We start from the raw sequence: 8,822 nt of genomic DNA, 5'->3' as shown, positions 1-8,822 counted from the left end.
TGGGTGTGGTGTGTGGAGAGCACTCAGACTGCACATCTGCCTTTCCAGAGGGCTGGAAACAACATGGGACATAATCCTGGTGCCCCAGGGGTGCTGCAAAGGGCACCTGTGCCTGGCAGAGGGGTCTCTCACCCCGTGCAGTTCAGGAACACTGTTAAGCCAAGTCTCTCCCCCAGTTCAGGCAGGAGTGTCTGTGCAGCAGGCAGGGGGGAGGCCTGTGCACTCTGCCGTGCCCAGTTATGGGGAGATCGTTCCATGGTGACTCTCTCTAATATATTCCTCGCGTGGTTCTGCATTTAAGCCACTCATTTATCTGCTCAGCCTGCAGCATACCAATGAGCCAAGGGCTGGAACAGCAAGGTCAAGCCTGAGCAGAGCTGATAGTGGTTCTGGCATATGCAGGATGTGGTGCAAACAGGGGCCCCTGCTGTTTTCCCTGCCCTGGGGCCATATCCATTCTCCAGCAGTATTGGGAATACTGTCCAAGGAGGCTGGATGGAGGCAGGGCCAAGCTGACAGAGGCACCAGGCCCCTGGCACAGGATGTGACTCCCCAGGAGTGTTTGCAGTAGCATCAGGACCCATAGGCCTTCAGGAAAATTATCCTTACCAAGCACCTTCTGGCAGCCTCCTCAGCTTTAGGCTGGTTCACAGATCTGTCACAGACACTGGTCTCAGAAGACAAGTCCTTCAAGTGACACTGATTCCAGGGAAAAGGATCTCAGGAACCATCCTGGTTGCATCTTGGCAACAGCCCAGGCTGAGCCAAGCTGGTTCTCCAGGACTTGTTCTCCTGCACAGTGTCGTGCAGGAAATGCAGACCTGGAAATGCAGACCTGGATGCACTGACCTGGACTGAAAGGACAAGACTTTGCTCCTCAGGATGCTCATGTAGATACAGGAGGAAAGAGAAACTGATAGCTCAACTTCAAAAACACCCTTCAGAAGATGGTCTACAACAAAACATCTGGAACACAAGCTGTGCTTCAACTGGGCTATTTCTCACTGTATGGGAATAACAGCTGGATAACTCTTTGAGGGAGAACCACAAACTACCCTCTATGGGCAGCCTGTGACCTCCAGGCCAGGGCACCACAGGGTAAAGAATGCTTCCAAGGAGAGTAGCTGAAATCTGTCATCCAAAAGGGATGTGTGCTCCAGTTGCAGGTGGATGCAGCATCCGTTTTCCATAGGAACCCCAGCTTTTGGCTATCCATTCCAGGTAGGGGTGAAAAGGTAAACTCCTGGGTAGGTTTTCAGCCCTGGGTTGCTCCCCTGACCAGCTCAAGCAGCTCCTCCACAACCAGTGGGCTGAGCAAACACCCTCTTCACTCTCACAGGATGGGTCAGGTTGGAAGGGACCACAGTGGGTCATCAGGTCCAAACTCTGCTCCAGCAGGGTCATCCCAGAGCACATGGCACAGCACTGTGGGTGAAGCTCCATGCTCACACCTCTGCTCACACCCAAATCCTGGCCACCACTCTGCCCAGAAACAGGGACCCCCACATGAACCCAAGAGAAAGCTTTCTTCTGGAGGGTAGATGTTACCACCACCACCAGGTATTTCATTTTATTTTCCAAATGGGAGAAAAAGGGAATAGAAAAACGTAGTATGGCAAATTTAAAATGTGCAAAAGCTGCATTTCCTGGTAAAATCCTGTGTTAGGGAATGTACTCCTGATTCCTGCAGGTAAAAATACATCCAAGGAGAGAGTGCAGGTCCTGGGCACATGGACACACTTTGTGCTGGGTGGTTTTGTTCTCAGTGCCAACCTGCTTTTGCAGGTTCTGCTGCCTGTGTTATTGTCAGTTTTGGCAGTACTGTTCTCTACCTTACACAGAAATACTGTGGAGAGTGTTACAGTTAGTAATTACCGAGTTGCAGTAAAACTAATTGCATCTTCTCTAAAGATTTAGCAGTTCCATGGAGCAATTCATATTAAATATCTGCAAGTGAGTGACTCAGGGTTGCATCTGGTAATTGATTTATTGAGTTGGTTCTATTAGAGACTCAGCTGTTCTCTTGCTAACTGAAAATAATGCTGACTAATTCATTTGCTCACAGTTAAACTTCCCCAAATCACTTGAGTTACACGTGGTGGGAGCAGCTGTGTGTCTGTGCACTCACAGTATCTCCCACAGGTCTCTCAGGTGTCCCCTCTTGCCACCGTGCCACCACAGTGGTCCTGGTTCTGTCACCTCCCCCTTCTTGTAGGGGGGACTCCAAGAGAGCTGGAGAGGACTTTGGACAACAGCCTGGTGGGACAGGACAAGGGGGAATGGCTTCCCACTGCCAGAGAGCAGGGTTAGATGGGATATTGGGAAGGAATTCTTCCCTGTGAGGGTGAGGAGGCCCTGGCACAGGTTGCCCAGAGAAGCTGTGGCTGCCCCTGGATCCCTGGAAGTGTCCAAGGCCAGGTTGGACGGGGCTTGGAGCAACCTGGGCTAGTGGAAGGTGTCCCTGCCCATGGCAGGGGTGGGACTGGATGATCTTTGAGGTCCCTTCCAACCCAAATCTTTCCACAATTCTGTGATTCCATGAGTCACTGCTCACAGTAAGTTGCTGTGATCTGCAACCAGACTGATGTGCCTCAGAGCTTGGAGGGTGTTGGGTTCAGGCAGGGTTTGTATGTCCAAAACTTGTCACTCCTGTAAAACAGCGGTGGATCAATACCCATCAAGACTATACTCTGCAGCCAAGTTGGAACAGACCCACTCATCTTTGGCAAGAATTTCCAGGAATTTGGAATGTGCAGGAAATTGGCAGGTGCCCAGTGGGCACAGCAGCCCCTTGGACAAGTATGTGAGAGGATGCTGGACTTGTCTCAGGTGCAGGTGGGATGGACCTGAGTTGACTGGTCTGGGAAGTCCCACAGGCCTTGGTTCCTCTGTGTTACAGCCATTGCTGCCCATCAGCATGGCCAGGGGTGGGTACAAACCACAGTGGTCACCTAGTACATGTCTGTTGTCCACCCTGGCCTGTGCTGGATCCCAGGCTGGGGCTCCCTCACAACACCACTGCTGTTTTCTGAGGTCAGGTCCATATCCTGAGCCAGGTTACAATTAACTCATCCCAGCATAGAGAAGGTACCTGACCAGAGCCAAGGCATCCACTTCTGTCTCTGTCTCCTTGTCCACCCCAGACTCTTCACTCCCCACTGAAACACTTGCCCCAAACAGCACATCCTGCACCTGTCCAGGTGATAAGCCTTTCTCCTCAGAATGAGAACAGGTCCAGGACCTGTTGTTTGGTCTTGGGTTCATCATGGCAGAGCTCTGCATACAGCCCCCATCCTGGCAAGCCAGGTCCCGTGGAGTTTAGTGTCCCTGAGCCTGAATTCCACTCTGGCTTCTCAGCAGTGCCTTGGAAGTGAGCTCTGCCATCCCAACACGATTGGGATCATGGTTTGTCCACAGGCCAAGAAAAACTGAAGCCTCATCCATTTATTGTGGTGGTGCATCCTCCATCCCTCCAGCCCTGGCCACACTATGATTTGAGACATTTCCCTAAACCTGATTAAACAGGGACAGCCCATGACCATGGATCACTGAGAGCCTTGTGTTCATGAGGTTTTGACCTCATGGAGCTGCAGCTGAGAATAAAGTGAGTGGAAATGCCTTTTGGATGCTTTAACCCTTACAGAAACTGGACTGCAATGTTGGAAAAATACTAAGGCTCTAAAGAAATTAATGGTAAAAGCAGATTAAGACTTTTGTCAGAAATTAAGGGCAAAAGCAGGGCACCAGCAAACCATGGGATCCAGCGGACACAGACAGAAGGGCACAGAGTTTGTTTAAGGAATGAACAAAACCAGTGAAGTTTCTTTCTGCTTAGTTAGAGAACAAAGGAAAGGCAACAGTGGATGAAGCAAAGCAGATGCAAGAGCCATCTCAAACAAAGCCAAACAGAGTGGCTTTGGCACTGGACTGGCTGTAATTTATGCCTAATCCTTGGTAAACCAGGTACTACATGTTAAATATTAAGGGCAGGAATTTATAAACATGCAGGAAGATGGAACTGCGAGTATTAGAATCACAAAAAGACATTACTGGAAGAATCGATTGCTGTGTTTTTTTAATAAAAGAACCCCCTAATTAGTGCATGAAAGGACCGTGATAGCTGCGGCCTGTCTGAATTTTATTAAAACATCTGATGCATTGTCTCATGAAGCCATACTTGAAAAATCAATTCAAACTGACTTGGCTGTAGCCAGAGTTACGTGGGCTGTGCATGAATGGAGATCCACAGAGTGCAATAATAAACCATTATCTCTGTCACGGCAGCTCATTTCTATCCAAATGAACCTTCCCTTTGTCAGGCAGGAGGATCTCTTGCAAAGCCGCTGAGTACCAATGAGATTCACCCTGAGACTGGAGAGCTTGGCGAGGCTCTTTGTTCTCCATCCCATCGGCATTTGTGGAAAAGACGCTGCTTTTTGGAAGTGTCACCGACTTCAACGGCTGCGTGTTCGCCTGCCTGGGACTGCCTGCTGTCTGTAACTCTCACAACTTCCCTTACAAGGCTTGTGATACCTCATGTTTTTTTGTCAAGCCCCAGCTGCTGAATTTGTGTAGTTATCTCAGAATATCAAAAGTAAACTTCTAACCTTCCCGTTCTCTGAGAAAACATGAAATATTGAGTAAACCCTCCAGTGCCCATCAACGCACACGCACTGGGTAACTGTTAATTATTCTCTGCTGGTTTTGCTGGGTTAGCCGATGCTTTCCCAGGACTTTCTCAGTGTGTGGGTCACTATTTTTGGATGCTGAAGTCGTGAGGGTTTTTCATTCACCTTGAGTTGTTACACTCCTGGTAAAATGTCTCAGTACCCCAATAAAAAGACAGAAATTGTCCCACATGACCCAGCACATGCAGGGAATGGTAATTAGCAGTTGATCATCACAATAAACAGTCTTTGGTAACTCTGGAGAGCAAAAATTATTTACCTGCACATACAGCATCCATATGAATAATGGATCCATTTGCAGGACTGAGCATCAGCTCATGAATGAAACTCCAACCAAGGAGCACTGAGAAATACAACAACAATTAATCATTCTGAGCTGTTTTCATAAAGGCAGAAACTCAGAGCTCAGAGGGGACCATCTCTCAAGCCACATGGTAGAATGAGTCTAAGTAAGATTGTCACAAGTTTTCCACCCAAGCAAAAATGAGAAAGGTTATAAAAAAGCTCTGTTCTCCTTTGCAGTCTCAGCTCCCATTTCTGGAGTCAGAGCGTGCGATTACAGCAAACTTCTGAGCTGAAATTAAGTACTTTCTTTAGAATCTCCTGATCAAAAATGGAACATAGCATCAAAATGAATATTTTCTATCACATTTTATTGTGAAAAATGTCAGCCAAAAGCTTCAGCCTCATGTAAATAAAGAATCAGACCAGTTTGTCAAGTATCAGAACTGCTTTAATGCCTTCTGCTTTCTTTTTGAGCATATTAGAGCACCCAGAGCTATGAAATGATACGTGTAGGATTCCTTGGTAGCAGCAGATCAGAAAAACGCCTGATAAAAGTAGCAACATATTTGGTGTAAAGAGCTCCTGACAGTCTAAAATATTCCCTGGAGACGGCACCTACAGCTGAGGATGAGCCTTGTTTGCTCCATCCAAAGCAGAACAAGCCCAGAGCTCTCAGCAATGGATGAAGGGAAAAGACAAGTGAAAACGCTCCTTTTCCTGGAGGGAACTCCAGGACAGCGTTATGCTAATGCATCTTCCAGATTCCACATTGGTGCAGAATGCTCATGGAGAAGAGCACTGCCAAAGCCAAGGGGAATCCTGCCCACAGGCAGGGAGAGGCAGGGCTGGGAGGTGGGTGTTACCAGGACAAGGACATTGAGTTGGCTTCTAGCGATGGAGCCACTGTCTGCGTGGACAGTGTGTCACAGAGGACCCTGAAGGTGCCATCCAGAAGCTCCCTCAGCTGAAGTGCTTGGAGGACACATAGGATGGATGGTAACCTCCTCCTCCCTGAGAGCTGCTGTATATGGTGGTAAGGCTGGTTTGGGAGATTTCTTACATTGCTACTGTGAATGTCTTTAGTCCTTGTTGCTGTAGAACTCAGTGGGTTCCTTCCAACTCAGGATCTCCTCTGATTCCATGCAGCATTACCATTTTGGGTTCACCCTCACTCCAAACCATCTCTGCCATGGCAGTCTGGAAGTAGCCAAGCCATAAGCTGCTGTTTATTCTCTTGTCAAGTGCTGTGGTCCAGCTGAAACAGCTGGGCTTAACTTCAGGGAGGAGAAGGGGCCAGGGTCCTTCAGCGGTTGAGATACCAAGGCAGATCATTTAATCACACTGCTGCAGCCTGTCCCTGTCACACTGATGAGAGAGTGTGACATGTCCACTCCCCACTGCCCTGACAGGCACAGACAGTTGTTTCCTATTCAAGAGATGAGCTGTTTTTCCCCAAACCAAGTGCTGAAGGCTTTGCCCACTTGCAAAAGCACAGGAATCCACAGACCTCTCCTCTTTTGGTGGAGATGGGATGACAATTGGCTGTCACAGCCTTGCTCTACTGCAGGCAGGGTCGCCACATCAGACCCCAGTGGGGTTAATGCAGAACAGCCTCCCCAAAAGCCCAGACAGCCTGGGGATGTCTTGGTCATTGAACACAGGGACACCCCACAGCCCTGTACTCCCCGAGTCACAGCCACAATGTGTGACCACCACAGCAGCCCAGTGACCCACACACCCAGCTGAGCTGTTCTATGGCACTTGCCAGTCTCTCTGCCATGCCGGCCCAGGGGCACCCAGGGATGGTGACTCCACCACTGCCCTGGGCAGCCTGTGCCAGTGCCCAACCACCCTTTTGACAAGAAGAAGATGAACCTGTCTTTACAAACAAGCTGTGTAAACAGCTCTTTGTGGGTAAAAAGATGGTTGCAGGTGAGAAAAGAAATAATGGTTTGTAGATAAGGAAAAGGCGATTTCCGGGTAAAGAATAATTTTGACTAAAAGATTCAATATTAACTTGCAGAAGAATAGTGAGAAAAGGAAATAGCTGTTTAAGAACAGTGAGAAAGAAATAACTGTTTGTATGTAACAGGCCTTTTTGGGAAGTCTGTACCTTCTGAGTACTTTAGCCAGTGAGGAAAGGAAGAGGGCATTATACGGCCAGGAAAAAAACAGGATAAAAGGAGGCTGTGTCCTCCAGCTATTCAAGAGATTTTCACTGGGTATTCCCAGTAAGCTCTCCCTTTGTTCATGAATGAAGTTTTTCTGGCAGAACTCCTCTGCCTCCTTTGTGGACACCAACCTCTGGCAACAAGAATTTTCTGCACACTTGAAATGAAGAAATTTTCCCCAATATCCAACCTGACCCTCCCCTGGCACAGCTGGAGGCCGTTCCCTCTCCTCCTGTCCCTTGTTCCCTGGGAGCAGAGCCCGACCCCCCCCAGCTCCCCCCTGAGGTCCCCCCTGAGCCTCCTTTTCTCCAGGCTGAGCCCCCCCAGCTCCCTCAGCCCCTCCTGCTGCTCCAGCCCCTTCCCAGCTCCGTTCCCTTCTCTGAACATACAAACGCTGAGCCCTATCTGGGTCCTGCTCAGTTCATTCAGCTCCTACACCAGTATCCTCCAGGACAACGCTCCTTTCTCATCATTCCCATCACCCCACCGGCTGTAGAGCTCCGGCAGCCAAAAGGATGAGTCTTATAAACAGGAGAGGTGTGAAATGCTCGGGGACGCGCTCGCTGCATCCCTTCAGGGCAGCGGTGCCTGATAGACCTGCCCCTGCCCCTGCCCCTGCCCCTGCCCCTGCCCCAGACCCTGCCTGGGTCGGAGGAGGGAGGGAGCCCAGCCCAGTCCACCTCCTGAGGGGGTCGTACCCCAGCCCCCTCCCCCCTGGCCTGTTACACCAGGAGTAAATTGCATCTACTATTTTTTCCTTCCTAATTGTTACCTCTTACCAGCTTCTGCGGCTGGAGCACCCAGGCGATACTCGGGAATAAACACGGGTAAATAACCAGCAACAGCAGCTCTAAATTGCTGCCTGTAATTCGTTGTTAAGTGGCAGTTAAGCGGGGTCAGCTGAGGCGGAGGTACAACCTGCGGGTTTCCAGGCAGGAGCCGTAGGAAAGGGAAAACCCCAGGGAATTCTGCAGGCTCGTGGGAAAAGAGCCGAGCGTGCACTTTCAGTGCCGTGATGTGCTGCAGAGGAAGGAAGGTGATGGGTACAAAGAGTCTTGGGGGAACTTGTTTACATGAGGAAGTCATTTCCAATGTGCCAGCAGCTCCCTGCACGGCTGCCTTCATCTTCACAGGGACTCAGAGATGCCTGGAAAAGCTGAGGATGATCCCTTGCAATTGCTGCAAGAGGGAATCAGGATAACAGATTCACGAGCCAGCACATCTCCAACCAGCCAGGCACTGTGGTAATCTGTTTGGTGCCACACTGGAGTTACATCACCTGGAATAGCAGGAATAAACTCACACATGGCATTCCAGACTTCAGCATAGCTCAGTCCCTCTTTCCTCTGCTTGTCTGGGACCTGTGTGAGACCCCACCTGTGGAGCTGCCTCCAGTCCTGGAGTCCTCAGCACAGGAATGATGGGAACCTCCTGGAGAGGGTCCAGAGGAGACAGGAGCTGGAGGGGGCTGGAGGGCTGGAACTCTTCTGCTCTGGAGCCAGGCTGGGAGAGCTGGAGGTGTTCACCTGGAGAACAGAAGGCTCTGGAGTGACCTTAGAGCCCCTTCCAGTGCCTAAAGGGGCTCCAAGAGAGCTGGAGAGGGATTTGGGACAACAGCCTGGAGGGATAAGACAAGAGGGAATGGTTTCTCACTGCCAGAGAGCAGGGTTAGATGGGA

At 49.9% G+C, this 8,822-nt stretch overlaps 1 long non-coding RNA gene across 1 annotated transcript; it reads left to right on the top strand.

Annotated features, from left to right (window-relative positions):
* The first annotated feature begins 5,935 nt into the window (after positions 1-5,935).
* LOC135424346 (uncharacterized) lies at positions 5,936-8,462 on the top strand. The gene is made up of 2 exons (XR_010435165.1): positions 5,936-6,006; positions 8,278-8,462. It is a non-coding gene; the product is annotated as an uncharacterized LOC135424346 (long non-coding RNA).
* The last annotated feature ends 360 nt before the right edge of the window (positions 8,463-8,822 follow it).

Source organism: Pseudopipra pipra, chromosome 18 (genome assembly GCF_036250125.1).
Source record: "Pseudopipra pipra isolate bDixPip1 chromosome 18, bDixPip1.hap1, whole genome shotgun sequence".
Lineage (NCBI taxonomy): Eukaryota > Metazoa > Chordata > Aves > Passeriformes > Pipridae > Pseudopipra > Pseudopipra pipra.
The sequence above is the reverse complement of the archived record's forward strand: the minus strand, read 5'-3'. Positions and strand labels throughout refer to the sequence as shown.